We start from the raw sequence: 17770 nt of genomic DNA, 5'->3' as shown, positions 1-17770 counted from the left end.
AGGCCCATTTTCGCATTTGAGAATTTGAATGGACTTCTTGACGAGTAAAATAGCATGATTCAAGCCCAAAACTCCAAATATTTGCTTAAATCTTGAAAAGTCCTAAAATCTGCAAAAACAACATAAAACCCAAGGTAACTCCATTCTAAGTGTAAAAAAAATACATTCTTTTACCACCCACTACAACCACCATAATTATTAAATTAACCAACCACCCCCATACCCTAAACAAAAACCAAAAAAAAAAAAAACTAACAAACAACAACGAAAATTATTTTATAAAACAACCCTACCCCCAAAAGCACAAAAACCAACCCCACCCAATTTAAAACCCATATAATAATTTAAAATCCAAAAAAAACCACAAGAGGAGTTTAACCCACCCAAAAAAAAAGAAAAACAATTAAAAAAAAATAAACAGATTTTAAAACAACATAAGCCCCATATGACTGAGGCAAATTAGCTTGAAACAAGAGAGCTAAACCCGATTCCAAGATATGCCTGTGTTTCCTTTCAGCAATTCCGTTTTGAGAAGGAGTGTAAGGACACGAAATTCTAAAAGCAATTCCAAGCTCAGCAAACACTTTAGTCAAACCCAAAAATTCAGTACCACCATCTGCTTGAAATGAACATATCCTTGTTTTAAAGTGATTCTCAACCAAAACTCTGAATCTATTAAAAACAGCAAACAAATCTGACTTTTGTTTTAAAGGATATAACCAAGTGTACTTAGTGAACTGATCTACAAAAACAACATAATACCGGAAACCTTCAAGACTAACAACTGGAGCAGGTCCCCACAAATCACTATGTATAACATCAAGAGGACCCCGACAAGAAGTAACTGGTGTATGAAATGGAAGACGATGACTCATAGAGCATTTACATGCATTACAAGTTGCAGATTTTGAAGATCTTGAAAAACCTAAGTGCTGTAAAACTGAATAGGTCCTAGTAGATGATGGATGACCAAGCCTCCTGTGCCAAACTTCAAACTCAGAGAGACAAGACAGTAGATACATGCCCCATCATTGAAGAATAAGAAGATGAAGCAACATCTGGTGATCTAACAGCAGTCTGAACACAACTTGAACAACTCCCAGCAGCAGAATTATTTTGGAACTTGATAGCATAAAGTCCATTAAAAGTCAATCCTCGATTCAAGATCTGATGACTCTGCTGATCCTTAATTTCAAAGAATGTTGAATGAAAAACAAAATACACATCATTCTCTTCACGAGAATTTAGACACGACAGAAGATTATATGTAATATGTGGAACACACATAACTCCTGACAATTTGAACATATGATCACCACACTTAACAGACATCATACCAATATGAGTAATATGCAGAGTATGTCCATTACCTACAACAATATTCTGTGAACCAGTATACGGTTCTTGAACTGTTAAGTGAGCAAGATCTGCAATTACATGACAATTAGAACCAGAATCCAAAATCCAAACCGAATCATCCAAATTCTTCAAAGAAGATAACACAGAGGAGCAGAACAACCTTACCCACATATGCATGATTAAATCTTTGAGGGCACCGAGCACATAGATGACCCTCACCCTTACGAGTTGACAAATTACACGAGGTTCATTCATAAAAGAAGGTAAAGCACCAAAATTACCAGAACCGAGACCATGTGAAGAGGCAGAATACCCACTCAGAACAGAGACAGAGCCACTTTGAACAGAATTTCTAAAATGAGAATTATTATCAAAGCTAGGAGACTGAGAATTATTAGGTGGATACCCTGACCTGCCACCAGAAGAATTTCCAAAATACCGACGATTCCATGGACGACGGCCATTATATCGACCTCTCTGAGAAGAATCTTGATAACTTCGAGCATTACCAGAATTTCGAACAGAGACATTAGCAGACAAAATAGGACTCACAGATTCAATAGCAGAAGCTTTCATGTGCATTTCTTGAGTAATAAGCAGACCTTGAAGATCATCGAAATTGATTGGATCCGCACGAAGAAGAACCGAAGTACTAAAATCACGAAATTCTGAACCTAAACCCCTTAACGTTGTTAACACCAAGTCTTCATCAGAGACAGGGGCATTAGCCACAGCCAAAGTGTCTGCAATAGAAAGAACTTCAAGAAGATAGTCTGCAATCGATGAAGATCCTCGCTGAAGTCGAAAAAGTTGATTCTTGAGTTCCAAGATTCTAGATCTTGAACCAGAAGCAAAGACACGATTCAGTTTGGTCCATGCTTCAATCGCAGTTTTCGCAGCAACTATGTGAGGAAGAACTCTCTCAGAGACAGAGGCAACCAACCAACTCAAAATCAACTGATCTTGACGATCCCAAAGTTCAGCCGGTGAGGGAGAAGATACAGACGCAGAAGAACTGAGAGCTTCGGCAGGGCGTGGCAGTGAACCATCCAAGAACCCTAACAGATCATAACCTCGTAGTAGTGGTAAAAACTGAGCACGCCATAAGAGAAAATTGGATGAATTTAGCTTCAGAGGAAGAGTAGCAGCAACATTGATACTCACAAGTGGCGATGACATCGCAGAGGAAGAAGAGAAAACATGAGCGGAAGTCATACTAGCCGAAAATCCCTCGTTTCAGATGCGAACTAGGAAAAACACCGAAACGGAAGCAAAACCCAAAAAACGCAAGAAAGATGGGATCACACGCAAGAGACTAAAAACGCAAAAATGAGAAAAGAAACTAAAAACGCCCAAAATGGACCGAACTGACTCAATGATACCATGTAGAGACTTTAGTATTCATATGTAAAAGGTACAATTACAGTATGTATTTATAAGATACAGTATATAGGATATGATACTCTGTATCAGGAGTATATAACTAATCATGTATCCTCAAAAAAAAAACATTTTTTTTTTTTTTTAATTTTTAATTAATATAAAATTAAATTTTATATTTATATATATATATATATATATTTTTATATATATATATATATATATATATATATATATATATTTCAAACTATAATAGAAGTGGAGAATGAAAATGAAGTAAAGTGAATATAAAGATTTTTTAAAAACATTGTGCTGTTTATTACAAATGTGAATCACATGAGAGTTTTAAGAGTACTTCATTTCATTTTTTTCTTCTAGTGAGTTAGAACTACTTTGTTCATTAGCACATTATGCATGATTGAGAACAATAAATAATCATACAAAATCTACATAGATAACTAGAGTGTTTGCGGCTATTATGATTTTTTATGGTTATTTTTTTCCAATTATCTTTCTTAAAAGAATAAGCATAAAATGCTGGAGCAAATTGAAAGCTACCAACGTACTTTGAAGGTTTTAATTTTATGAAAGCCCTTGTTTGGGTGTTCTGTTTCATGCTCTTTTGTTCCATATCAATTTCTTTGTTCATATAAAAAAACAATGGAGCCGATTAGAATCGAAACCCTAGAGAAGGTTTCTTCGCCGAATTCTTGGTGTTCCTGCTATGAAGTGAAGAGAAGAGGACAACATGCCGGCAAGTCATGCCGGCATGTCATGGTTTGAGATCTCGAAGAGTGAATTCAGTGAAGACATGCAAAAGCAAAAGCAAATGCAAAAATATCACCCCCTCATGTACCTCTCTAGAAAAGTCTGAAGTGGTAAACAAAAGAACAAAACAAGTAATGTGGGACCAATGAGTCCCATCACTTTTCTCTTGCAAAACTCCACTAAGGAAGTGGCCAAGTGGGGTTTCAATGCGATTACGTGAATGAAAAGTTAATTTGGGATTGTGACTTTCTCTTGGACAACTCAAATCAGAATGAAGAGGTCGAAATGCGAGAGAATCTCGAGCCAGTCTCTTTGATAGGAAATTATTTTGCTTAAGAAATTTATTAGAGAGTTGCTCAGCTCAAGCATTTCAGCAGCTTTAGCAATTACATATGTGGGTAAGAAAGGGAATAACTATACTGGTTGGTTGCCTATCTGTGGTCAAGTTCCCAAGTACTGCGACAGAGTAACTGGAGCTCTTATCACAGGCTTCATTGCAACAGTCATTTACTTGCTGCTTCTTCTTCAATCCATCCACTGTTCTTGATCCACTTATTGTTAATAAGTGAGAGCTTAAGCACTTATATTATATATAGGTCTTTCTCTTCTTTATCTGTTTCCAGTTGATGAAATTGTACTTCCAGTAGGTAATTTTATTTGGATTAGAAGAACAGTGGGTCAGAGACAGTACAGAGAGTACTCAGAAAGGGAGAGTGGGGAAGGATGTTATGAATTGCTGCACTGGCTGGGGTAGTGTGGTTGTATAAGTCATTGTACGTTGATGTATGCTTATTATAATTCACATCGTGTTTTTTTGCATGTTCCAAACTTGATATGTTCCCATACAATACCATAACAAAACCGCACCGTATACCGAACTGCGGTGCTTTTCCATACCGATTTCATACCGTACCGTTTTTTAAATTACCGTTTTCATACCGTATTAAGAGTGTTTGTGGCTATTATGATTTTTTATGGTTATTTTTTTTCTTCCAATTATCTTTCTTAAAAGAATAAGCATAAGATGCTGGAACAAATTGAAAACTACCAACATATATTAAAAACAAAGTTTAGGTAATTTTTTTTCTTCTAATTCAAGTATTTATTATCTACATCTACTGTCTCTGTTTCCTTCAGCATTAAATTAGATTAAGAGGAAGCATTTCTTCTTTTGTTGTAGAGATCAAATGAGAGTTGTTATTACAAGAGTTGTGGCTCAGTTTTAGAACAGAGAAGTCATCCAGGGAAGTTGTTGCTCATTTTAGGCAACAGAATGACTCAGTGATGGTAAAAAGGCCACTTGGCAATTTTATTCAATGTCGAGGAAACCTCCAATGGCGGGTTTCTTGCTAAATCGGGTATATTTGGGAGGGGGGGAGAGAATTAGATCTATTTAACCCTGGATTCAGATTAGGGTTTTAATCTTAGTCATTCAGCTAGCATTTTTCAGGTGTCATTCTTTTGTGCTCGTTTTAAGCAACAAAAACCCATTTTATCGTTATTTTTTATTTCAATGATATTTCTTGCAAGGTCAAGATTTTCAATTGCTGGTTCTGATCTGCAAGATAAGTGTAAGTGTCTCTATCCACACATTCTGATTTTAGTCCTCTCACTAAAATGTTGTATGGGGTAGATGTGCGCTATTTCTCCAAGAACCATCAAATGCATTGGATTATTACCATATCTATGGATCATGCATTGGATTATTACCTTTTCGAGATCCATCTGAGGATTTCATTGCAATTACCTACAGGGAAAAAAAATATATAAAGAAGACTGTATATATTTAAAGATCAGAATCTTATTTGCATGCGTATTAATTAAATCGTGAATGTTTAAATCTTCTCATCCCTTAATTAATGTCTTCCCATACCGAAGATCTCCTCTTCTGTGGCGAATTTGACGTCCGAACCTACGTGTCAATCCAAAGAACGAGAAGCGCTTTAAAAATCGCAACTTCTTCAAGATTACCACTACAGACGATCCCGTCATCCGTCGTCTCGCCAATGATTATAAAGCCACTGTCTTTTCCACTGACACAATTCTTTCTACTTTGATGTGCGCTGACAGATTGGTTTATTATTGGGATATTGTGATTCAGCGTGTTGCGAACAAGTTGTTCTCTGATAAGCGTGATGGTTCTCAACTTGATCGGTTAGTCCGTTAACGAGACGTCGCAGGAGCCCTTGCCCGAAGCTAAGGAAGATATCATTTCTGCTTATGCTTTGAGTGTTGAAGCCGCTTACATTAACCAGAATTTCTCGCAGCAGCTTTTGGTTAGGGATGGTAATAAGGTTGCATTTGAGGAATCCAATCCTTTTGCTGCCGAGGGAGAAGAGGTCGCTTCTGTTGCTTATCGTTACCGTAGGTGGAAGCTTGATGATGATATGTACCTTGTTGCTCGGTGTGACCTTCAGGTGCCACAGATGTGAAAGGCCAACAGGCCTTCACGACCTTGAATGCCCTTAATGAATTCGATCCCAAGTATTCGGGAGTTGATTGGAGGCAGAAGCTCGAGACGCAAAGAGGGGCGGTATAGGCTACAGAGCTGAAGAACAATGCCAACAAACTGGCTAAGTGGACTGCCCAATCACTGCTGGCAAGTGCATACATGATGAAGGTGGGTTATGTTTCTAGGGTTCATCCTCGAGATCACTATAATCATGTTATCTTAACTGTGGCTGGGTATAAGCCGATGGAGTTTGCCACCCAGATTAATTTGAACACTTCTAACATGTGGGGAATTGTCAAGCCCATTGTGGATTCGTGAATGAAGTTGGATGAGGGAAAGTATGTTCTGGAAAAAGATCCATTGAAGCCGCAAGTTAGGATATACGAGGTTCCGGCAGATGCATTTGAAAATGATTACGAGGAAGAGCCATTGCCCGAGGAGGATTCTAGCCCGAAATGTTCAAGATTAGCTACCTCAATAGGGAAGGATTCTACTATTTCAAATTCCAAAATAGTATAAGATTTGAGAATAGTATAATGTTACCTCAAATGGGTCACACTACCTCTCAAACATCTAAAATAAACCTTTCTACTTTCAAGCTCTTGAATAAAACCTTTCAATCCAATCTTAATCTTCAATGAAACAACAATGGATAAAAGAACACAAGAGAGAAATCATTTTTCTTGCAAATCTCAAGAACAAGAAGACCCAAAAAACTTTTACATTTTGTTCAAAACCTCTTTTGGAATTTATTAGAAACTCTATTTTTTCCCACCCCTTCTACCTTTTCCAAGGCTTTCCTAATGATACCAAACACCTAACCCATTTTTAATACTAAGTAGGATCCACCAAGTTTAGAAAAAGGAAAAAAGAGGAGACATTTTACATCACCAGCTCAACATGCATGAGCACTTATAAGTTAAGGAAATAGAAAAAGTTCCCTCAACACTCATACTCCACATTTTCTAACTTCCTCAAAGCTTCTTAGCTCAAAATCGCATCAAGGAGATCCCAATGCCATCAACAACACTTTGAACAAAATGATCCACCCTTTTAGAAGCCAAAGAGCTAGGAATGGGAAAAATCATGGAATCAACTAGAGAGAGGTTAGGTTCCACCTAATGTCCCTACCAAAAAGGAATCCATTCACCATTACGAAACACATAAATGTAGTTCTCCAAAACATTCGAAGCAGCTCTACACAACCATTTCCACAACTTTGAATCTGCTTCAGTTACCATTAAAAGCACACCTCTCCTAATGAAGATATATTTGAGCATAAGGACTTTCACTCACAAGTTGTCTTGATGAAAAAAATATTCCAAACTAGCTTCATGATGAAATCCTCATTCATAGGGGCCAATTTATGCATACCCAACCCCCCATCATCTTTGCTAAGGCACAAGGTCTTCCAACTCACCAAATGGATCTTCTTTGAAGAAGAGGAATCCCCCCAAATGAAAGATCGAACAAGCTTTTCCACTTCACTTAATATACCCCTTGGGATAATATTAATTTGCATTGTATAATCTGTCATACTTATAAGGACTAACTTTGTGAGTGTAACCCTTTCTGTAAGAACGAGGGAGTTTGTCTTCTACCTAGCAAACTGATTTTTTATAGAAGCTACCACCTGATTAAACTTCCCTTTCTTAAATCTTTCACCCCGAATAGGAAATCTCAAATATTTGCCAAAACCATAGTTTCAATGGGCTAGAAGACATCTTTGTTAATGATTATCTAGGGGAAGATTATCTTATTGAGACGGAGAAAAATCTAGATAGAAGGTATTTTGAATGGGGGATTCTACCATTTTTTCTTTAAAAAAAAAGGCAATGTTGAGGCTTGAACCAATATAGATACTAGACCAACATTAAAAAAAAAAAAAAAAAAAAATTGACAGGGACTTAAAAGATCTTCTTATTTCAGGATTCATGAAGAAATCAATCAGTGCAAATTGAGATCAAGAACCTCCCTTGCACGAGACACCTTGTTATATAATATATTATATCATGTGGGAACCAATGATTATTGTTTATTATACATAACCTATTACCATAATTGATTATTCACAAATTTTATTTTGTTGTGTGTTGTGGGGGGAGGGTTAGTTGGGGGTGGGTGATTTTTTTTTTTTTTTTTGTTTTGGGTGTTTTTTTTTTTTTTTTTTTTTTGGGGGTGGGGGGGGGGGTTTGGTTTTTTATAGTGTGTTTTTTTTTTTTTTTTTTCCGTGGGGGGGGGGCCCTTTTTTTTTTTTTTTTTGTGGTTTGGGGGGAGGGGGGTTTTTTAGGGGGATAAAAAAAAAGGGGGGGGGGAAATATAGTTATTGGGTTGAGTTGCGTATAGAACTTCTTCGAGAGTCGGATATTGAGATGACCACCTTAAGAGCTCTCCAACCAAGTTGGAATAACTGAGATGCCTGCACACACAAAGAAAGCAAGAACGGTCCGGCCTAGTTTTGGCCGAGGAACCGCCTCCGACGCTCAAATCAGCCTAGGTAACAATAAAGGTTCTTGAGAGAGTTCTCAAGAACGTAATGAGTAAGTACTCAGATGAAAGTTCTCGTTACCTTTCTCCATCTTGGAGGTAGGTTTATATAGAAGTTACCTGGAGGCGGCGATTCCTTAGATTCCGGATCGATAGTTGAGGAGTGAGTGTAGTGGAATAACGGCTCCTTCTTTGTCGCACCTGATATCGCCGTTATGATGACTCACCTCCCTAATTCTCGGAATAGATATGCTGAGTGTTTATGAGTAACTAACTCTTCTTGACTTAGTCAAGAGAGTCTTCTGAGAACTGCTAGAGTTGGATATTTTTCCCAAGTGTGGCACTTCTCCAATGAAGAAATGAATCTGCCAATATGGAGGTGTTTCTCCCGAATGAGGCCCTCGGGACCTTCTTTAGGGAAGAAGTGAGCCATCTCATATGGGAGGTGTTTCTCCCGAATGAGGCCCTCGGGACCTTCTTCAAGGAAGAAACCAGATGACAAAAAGAGATGTATTTGTCCCGAGTGAGGCACTCGGGACCCTCTCCGAGGGAGTGAGCCCCCGGGAAGGGGAGCATCAACCCGAGGGGGGTGCCTCTCTCCCGAGGGGGGTGCCTCTCTCCCGAGGGGGGGTGCCTCTCTCCCCGAGGGGGGGTGCCTTCCCCCGAGGGGGTGCCTCTCTCCCGGGGGGGGTGGACCGGGACTATATTTCCCCACAACAGAGCCCCCCATTCCGTGCGATTGACTTCTCGAACGTATGGAATGTTACTCCCAGGCTTCTTAGAAAATTTTCTTTCTTCTTGGAGAAACTTTTAAGACGTCGTCTTGAATGAGAGCCATTATTTCTCCAAGGCCTTAGCAATTCCCAACCGTCGTACTAATTCACATTTATTGCTGCTCCTGATATGCGAATGGTCGTGTTATCTCGGCCGTTGATCTATTCGATCAAGGGCCGTCTGATTGAGATCTTGAGTCCCTTAATCTTGACCGTTGTGTCTGTTCATTGCTGGTCGTTGGATCGCGACCTTTCATGTGCCAGATCTCAACCGTCGCTTTGCTTGATTCACAGCCGTTGGATGTGTCTCTTCATCTTCCTACTCCTCACTATAAATAGAGGTTCAAACCTCATTTTCAATTTTTTGCTTGCAAACTCCCTTTGAAGTCCCCTGACTGCGTTGCTTGCTTTCTCCAACTCGCTTTCTCCAACTCGCTATTCCAATCTTCAAACCAGTAAGTTTCTCTAACTTTTCTTCATTTCTTTCCTTTGTCATTTCCTTATTATGGATAACTTAAGAAAAGGCAAGGAAATAGCCCGAGCCCCTTCCCGACTGGAGGTCCCGACTGCCACGATCTCCAGTCCCGAGACATCTTCCCGAACCCAATCCACGCATTATTCTAGTGAAGATGCTTTCTCTGGCTCTTCGGACTCTCGTATTGTGAGAGCGACTGCTGACTTAGCTAGGGACGACCCTCTTGACCAAGAACCTCTTTGCTCCGACTTAGGAACGGACTTAGTCAACCTTGGTCTTTCTATGGATTCTTCGGATGAACGGGAGGTTGATAGTATTAATCAATCTCCTAGTAAATTCCGAGTGAGTCAGAGACATTATTCGCCTCGCCCACCCCTTTCTCGTCCCCAAGATTGCCACAATCGCTGGCCTGCTTTTATTTTCTCCGAATTGCTCTCCGAAGAAGCAATTCTCGAAGAAAGGAACAAACCCAAGACGCCCTCTCACATTGACTATAACCTCAAGTCTTCGGGTCCCGAGTTCTATCCCGGAGATCTCAGCCCCAAATATCTCCAGCGTCTAAGGGATTTCTGCGAAATTCCAAAAGACTATCTCTTTCAGCTCCCGTCTTCTTCTAGTCGGGTTGGAGAGCCCCCGAACGGGGCCTTCTCCCTTTACTACGATGCCTTCTTAGGAGGTCTTCGCTTTCCCGTTCAGAAAATTTTTGAAGATCTTCTCGTCCATTACGGAATTTCTCCCTCCAACCTTATTCCGAATAGTTGGAGAAGTGTTTCTTGCTTTGTTGGTTTTTGTCATAATGTGGGAGTCGAACCAACATTCCCCCTTCTTCATCGTTTCTTTGAAGTTAAGAGTCAATCAAAAGGGGGTTGGCTCTCTCTTCTCTTCTTCGTCGGGCAACCGACGCTGTGGAATGGTCGGGCAACATCATTTTGCCGAAGTCTATGCCTACCTCCACCAAAGGGTGGAGACATCACTTTTTCTTTTGTCAGCCCCCAGTTCCGCCGCCATTCCCAACTTCTTTTGTGAAGAAATCCAACTCTGATCTTAAAAGACTCAACAATCCCATTGAGTTATCCGCTGCCGAAGAAGCAACTTTAGAAAAGATCATCCAAGTCGGCGGAGATTCAGCCGCAATTCACGGATATTTACCCGAGTATCCGGCTGCTCTTCGATTGTGGGGCTTTTCTCCGGGTGAGCCCCTTCTTCATTGACATTCTTCAATTTTGTATATTTTTCTTATCTTTGCACTTTCTGACTTTCTTCGTTTGTTGTCGCAGTGTCTAGCAAATTGGACATCGACGCTCTTCGGGCATTGACAACCGGGAATGTCAAAGAGGCTTTCGCCCGAAAGCCAGCGAAGAAAGGTGGTGCTTCGGACACGGTCCCGTTGTCCAAGCTCTCGGCGCTCCGGGGTCGTCCAAGCCTTCGGGCAAGAAGACCGCTAGGAAGAGCGTCTCCTTGGGAGGGGGGCCTCCCGAGATAGGTATTCCCCGAGGCCTCTCCCTCAAGCCGCTCGGGAAGGCCCTTGAAGAGGGCTCGGGAGAGCGAGAAGGCTGCCGAGGAGGACTCTCCAAAGTCCCCCCGTCTTCGTTCCCGGCTGGGATCCGACTTCTTCGGACACCGTGCTGGGGGGACTCCAACACCGCCGGATCTTGGCTTCTTGAGGGGATGATCCCTTCGGACCGAAAGTATCTGAAGGATCTTTCGGACGACAAATTCTATGCCAACGCCTACAGGTAATTCTCCATCCTTAGTCCCTCATAGTTCTCCAAGTGATTTCTTTAACGTGGTATTCCGTATTTTCTCTAGGTTCTTCTCTGGAGGGGCGCATTACATGGGCGAGTGCCTCATTCGTTCCGAGCACTTGAGAGATCAGCTTCGAGAGCTGAAGGAAGATCAGGAACGCACCGCCGCAGACCTTTCTGAGTCTATTAAGACTGTCAGGTCATTGAAGAAACGTGACGAAGAAAGGGGCTTGAAGCTGAAGGAGATATCCCAAAGCAAGGCGGCTCTCCAGGGGGAACTCTCCGAGGCCAAGGAAAATTTGGAAGAGGCCCTTCAAGAAATGGAGAAGTTAAGGCGTGAGAAAGCTGAGATGGAGTCCATTGCCAGGCAACTTCCCGTCAGTGCCGATGAGGTGCCCGAGGTGGTCCAGAAAGAGATCATCACTTCTTACCTCGGCACTTCTCAGTTCAAGAATCTCCAGGTGGCTCTCTCTGCTTCTACCTACCGCCTCGGGCTTAATGATGCTTTCACTGCTGTTCTCCGACGGGTCGATATTCCTAACCCGAAGGAATTAGGCGGAATGCTAGACGGTAGAGTTTATGAGACTCTTCAAAGAGCCGTACCCGAAGGGGTTAACTGCCAAGAACCCTTCAGCCCTCCCGACCCTTTTCTCTATGTTGATGAAGATCAAGCGGGGGGCTCTGGAGAGAGTCTTGAGAAAGAAGCTCCCGGTGGCGACGGGCTTGGTGAAGACAATCCTCCCGAGCGTGAGAATTCTCCTGAGAAGTGAAAGACTTCAGCCTTTTCTTCCTTCCGTTTTCTGAGAAACGTTTGGAATTTTTATAAACAATGTTTGAATTTTGCGCAACTTTGCGCTTTCTCTGTAATATTGGTCCCTTTGGCCAAATGTTTTGAATAGTTGCGCAACTTGTTGTTTTCTTCAAACTGATGCATTAAGCTTCTCTGTTGACTGGTCTCGTGTGTCTTCATGGTCCCGAATATGGTCCCGAATGAAGGACTTGGGGAGAAATGTATCTCATGGATAAAATTCCATCTCATGAGAGTCTCACTTGGATTTTCATGAGAGGTGGGGGAAACTCCCGAGTGGCTACCCGAGTGAGGTCCCGAGTGTAACGCCTTCGAACTCTCTTAGGTTCTTCTTTGATTTGAAGAGCGCTCCTGGGTTCTTAAGCTTGTTAAGAACTCTCCGGGCTCCTCTTAAGAACGCTCTTGGGTTCTTGAACTTGTCAAGAACTCTCTTGGGTTCTTCGTTGATTTGAAGAGCGCTCTTGGGTTCTTAAGCTTGTTAAGAACTCTCCTGGGCTCTTCTTAAGAACGCTCGGGTCTTGAACTTGTCAAGAACTCTCTTGGGTTCTCGTTGATGAAGGCGCCTGGGTCTGGACTCTCGGGCCTGCGCTTGGGTCGACGGACTCTTCTTGATTTGGGCGCTGGGTTTTAGTTGTAGACTCTCCGGGCTCTTCTTAAGAGTCTGGGTTCTTGAACTTGTCAAGAACTCTCTTGGGTTCTTCGTTGATTTGAAGGCGCTCTTGGGTTCTTAAGCTTGTTAAGAACTCTCTCGGGCTCTTCTTAAGAACGCTCTTGGGTTCTTGAACTTGTCAAGAACTCTCTTGGGTTCTTCGTTGATTTGAAGAGCGCTCTTGGGTTCTTAAGCTTGTTAAGAACTCTCCTGGGCTCTTCTTAAGAACGCTCTTGGGTTCTTGAACTTGTCAAGAACTCTCTTGGGTTCTTCGTTGATTTGAAGAGCGCTCTTGGGTTCTTAAGCTTGTTAAGAACTCTCCCGGCTCTTCTTAAGAACGCTCTTGGGTTCTTGAACTTGTCAAGAACTCTCTTGGGTTCTTCGTTGATTTGAAGAGCGCTCTTGGGTTCTTAAGCTTGTTAAGAACTCTCCTGGGCTCTTCTTAAGAACGCTCTTGGGTTCTTGAACTTGTCAAGAACTCTCTTGGGTTCTTCGTTGATTTGAAGAGCGCTCTTGGGTTCTTAAGCTTGTTAAGAACTCTCCTGGGCTCTTCTTAAGAACGCTCTTGGGTTCTTGAACTTGTCAAGAACTCTCTTGGGTTCTTCGTTGATTTGAAGAGCGCTCTTGGGTTCTTAAGCTTGTTAAGAACTCTCCTGGGCTCTTCTTAAGAACGCTCTTGGGTTCTTGAACTTGTCAAGAACTCTCTTGGGTTCTTCGTTGATTTGAAGAGCGCTCTTGGGTTCTTAAGCTTGTTAAGAACTCTCCTGGGCTCTTCTTAAGAACGCTCTTGGGTTCTTGAACTTGTCAAGAACTCTCTTGGGTTCTTCGTTGATTTGAAGAGCGCTCTTGGGTTCTTAAGCTTGTTAAGAACTCTCCTGGGCTCTTCTTAAGAACGCTCTTGGGTTCTTGAACTTGTCAAGAACTCTCTTGGGTTCTTCGTTGATTTGAAGAGCGCTCTTGGGTTCTTAAGCTTGTTAAGAACTCTCCTGGGCTCTTCTTAAGAACGCTCTTGGGTTCTTGAACTTGTCAAGAACTCTCTTGGGTTCTTCGTTGATTTGAAGAGCGCTCTTGGGTTCTTAAGCTTGTTAAGAACTCTCCGGGCTCTTCTTAAGAACGCTCTTGGGTTCTTGAACTTGTCAAGAACTCTCTTGGGTTCTTCGTTGATTTGAAGAGCGCTCTTGGGTTCTTAAGCTTGTTAAGAACTCTCCTGGGCTCTTCTTAAGAACGCTCTTGGGTTCTTGAACTTGTCAAGAACTCTCTTGGGTTCTTCGTTGATTTGAAGAGCGCTCTTGGGTTCTTAAGCTTGTTAAGAACTCTCCTGGGCTCTTCTTAAGAACGCTCTTGGGTTCTTGAACTTGTCAAGAACTCTCTTGGGTTCTTCGTTGATTTGAAGAGCGCTCTTGGGTTCTTAAGCTTGTTAAGAACTCTCCTGGGCTCTTCTTAAGAACGCTCTTGGGTTCTTGAACTTGTCAAGAACTCTCTTGGGTTCTTCGTTGATTTGAAGAGCGCTCTTGGGTTCTTAAGCTTGTTAAGAACTCTCCTGGGCTCTTCTTAAGAGGTGGGGAAAACTCCCGCGTGGCTACCCGAGCGAGGTCCCGAGTGTAACGCCATTGAATAATTCCATCTCATGAGAGTCTCACTTGGACTTTCATGAGAGGTGGGGAAAACTCCCGCGTGGCTACCCGAGCGAGGTCCCGAGTGTAACGCCATTGAATAATTCCATCTCATGAGAGTCTCACTTGGACTTTCATGAGAGGTGGGGAAAACTCCCGCGTGGCTACCCGAGCGAGGTCCCGAGTGTAACGCCATTGAATAATCCCATCTCATGAGAGTCTCACTTGGGCTTTCATGAGAGGTGGGGAAAACTCCCGCGTGGCTACCCGGCGAGGTCCCGAGTGTAACGCCATTGAATAATTCCATCTCATGAGAGTCTCACTTGGGCTTTCATGAGAGGTGGGGAAAACTCCCGCGGTGGCTACCCGAGCGAGGTCCCGAGTGTAACGCCATTGAATAATTCCATCTCATGAGAGTCTCACTTGGACTTTCATGAGAGGTGGGGAAAACTCCCGTGTGGCTACCCGAGTGAGGTCCCGAGTGTAACGCCATTGAATAATTCCAAGAGATAGATGTCGGCAATGAAGACGTGGATTTATTGAAAATCAAATGGTCTTTCGACTTTACCTGCAAATGTTACATATTTGGATTAATTCTATTGATAGAATTTCCGAAGGTTCATGGAATTCCAAGTTCGATCAATTGTCTCGCCCGTGGCCAAGCTTTTTAGCTTGTAGGTTCCTGGTTTCGTCTCTTGTTCGACGAGATAAGGTCCTTCCCATGTGGGTGAGAGCTTGCCTTGGTTTCTTGGGTCTGAAGCCGCAACTTTGCGGAGCACTAAGTCACCCGTACGATGTCTTCTATTTTTTACCCGAGTATTGAAGTATCCAGCTACTCGGTTTTGATATCTTTGATTCCGGTATTCTGACATGCTCCGTATTTCGTCTATTAGATCAAGATTACTCTTCAAGCCTTCTTCGTTTGCTTCTTCATTGAAGTCAGTATATCTCTTTGATTCTGCCAATACCTCCACCGGGACAAGTGCTTCTGTGCCGTAGGCTAGCCGAAAAGGTGTTTCTCCCGTAGGAGTTCTAGCCGTGGTGCGATATGACCAAAGGACGCTTGGTAATTCTTCCACCCATTTGGTTCGACTTGTCTCCAAGCGCTTTTTTATTCCATCCAACAGCGTCCGATTGGTTATTTCAACTTGCCCATTGCTCTGCGGATACGCCACGGATGATGTTCTATGCTCAATGTGATATCTTTCACAAAAATTCTTGAAGCCGGCTCCGATAAATTGCTTTCCATTGTCAGTCACAAGGATCTTTGGGATTCCAAATCTGTAGATGATTCTTTCTTGGAAGAACTTCTCCATTTGTTTCTCAGTAATAGATGAGAGAGGTTCGGCTTCCACCCACTTAGTGAAATAGTCGATTGCCACGACCAAATATTCTTTATTGTTGGCGGCCTTAGGGAGCTTTCCCACCAGATCCATTCCCCACATGGCGAAGGGAATCGGACTGGAGACGGATGTAAGAGGGACAGCCGGAGTCTTCGGAACAGAGATGCATGAAGTTGACATTGCTTGCATTTTCTGACATATTCTACGGCATCTTTCTGAATAGTCGGCCAATAAAGGCCTTGGCGTATTATTTTATGGGCCAAAGCTCGGCCTCCCATATGCGCTCCGCATATTCCTTCGTGTACTTCGGCTAAGGCATATTGAGCTTGAGAAGGGCCAACACACTTTAGAAGAGGCTGTGTGACCGATCTTTTGTAAAGTTGTTCTTCAATAATGGTGAACTTCGCTGCTTGATTTCTAACTGCCTTAGCCTCCTTGACGTCTTCCGGAAGGATATCATTCTTCAAGTATGCTATAATTGGGCTCATCCAACTAAGCTCTTCTTCGATATCCATCGCCTCGGCCTCCCGAATACTAGGAATTTCTAACTGTTCAATATAAACGGCTGAGCCCAAGGTCGAATATTTGGATAAAGCCAACTTGGATAACTCGTCTGCTACTTCATTTTCCTTTCTCGGAATTTGCTTTATCTCAAGATGATCGAAATAATGGCGACAATCATCAATTTTGGCTAAGTAATTTGCCATTCTTGTTTCCTTTGCCTCGTACACGCCACGAACTTGATTCACGATCAACTGCGAGTCGCTTCGGACTTCCAATTCTCGGACTCTTAGGGCTCGGGCAAGTCTTAGTCCTGCTAAGAGGGCTTCATACTCGGCCTCATTATTAGAGGCTTTAAAGTTGAATCTTAAAGCATAATGAATAGTGAACCCATCCGGGCTGATAAGCATTAGTCCTGCTCCACTCCCCGAAGAGTTGCTCGAGCCGTCAACATGTAAAGTCCATAACTCGGACCGGGTGAATTTTTTACTCCCGAACTAGGCATGCTATTCTCAAGAATGAAGTCGGCCAGAACTTGTCCCTTTATGGCTGGACGAGTTCTATACTCAATTTGATACTCGCTCAACTCAATAGCCCATGTGACCATTCTCCCGGCTAAGTCTGGTTTTTGTAGTATCTTCTTCAACGGGAAGTTGGTCAAGACTACAATTGGATGAGCTTGGAAGTATGGTCTGAGTTTCCGAGATGCGATTACAAGTGCTAAAGCTTGTTTATCCACATCCGGATATCGTGTCTCGGCATCTATTAAAACATGACTTATGAAATAGATAGGGTTTTGTGAAGTACCTTCTTCTTTTACTAAGACCGCGCTTACTGCCGCTGGAGAAATGGCTAAGTATGTGAATAATTGTTCTCCCGTTGAAGGTCGGGCTAAGAGAGGTGGAGTCCCGAGCTTCTCCTTCAATTTCTCGAACGCTTGCTGACATTCATCGGTCCATAAGGTATCTTTTGCCTTCCCGAGCTCTTTAAGAGCTTTGAAGAAAGGCAAGCATTTCTCACCCGATCGTGAGATAAATCTGTTTAAGGCTGCTACTCTTCCGGTTAGACATTGGATGTCTCTAACCGTCCTTGGCGACTCCATCTCGAGCAAAGCTTTGATTTTTTCCGGGTTTGCCTCAATTCCTCTTCGGGATACCATAAACCCAAGGAATTTTCCGGAAGAAACTCCGAAAGCACATTTCTCCGGATTTAGCCTCATCTGGTATGTTCTCAAAGTATCAAAAACTTCTTCAAGATCTTCCAAATGACTTCTTCGGACGATACTCTTTATGAGCATATCATCCACATATACTTCCATATTTCTTCCTATTTGGTCTTTGAAGACTTTGTTTACCATTCTCTGATAAGTGGCCCCAGCGTTCTTCAACCCGAATGGCATTACTTTATAAAAGTAACT

General features: G+C 42.3%; 1 pseudogene; it reads left to right on the top strand.

Annotated features, from left to right (window-relative positions):
• Positions 1 to 5366: 5366 nt before the first annotated feature.
• LOC149016203 (eukaryotic translation initiation factor 3 subunit D pseudogene) lies at positions 5367 to 12209 on the top strand (annotated as a pseudogene).
• Positions 12210 to 17770: the final 5561 nt, after the last annotated feature.

This window comes from Hakea prostrata, chromosome 5 (genome assembly GCF_041222555.1).
Source record: "Hakea prostrata isolate BN-2017 chromosome 5, UWA_Hpros_2, whole genome shotgun sequence".
NCBI lineage: Eukaryota > Viridiplantae > Streptophyta > Magnoliopsida > Proteales > Proteaceae > Hakea > Hakea prostrata.
Note: the sequence above shows the minus strand (reverse complement) of the source record. Positions and strands in the feature narration are given on the sequence as shown.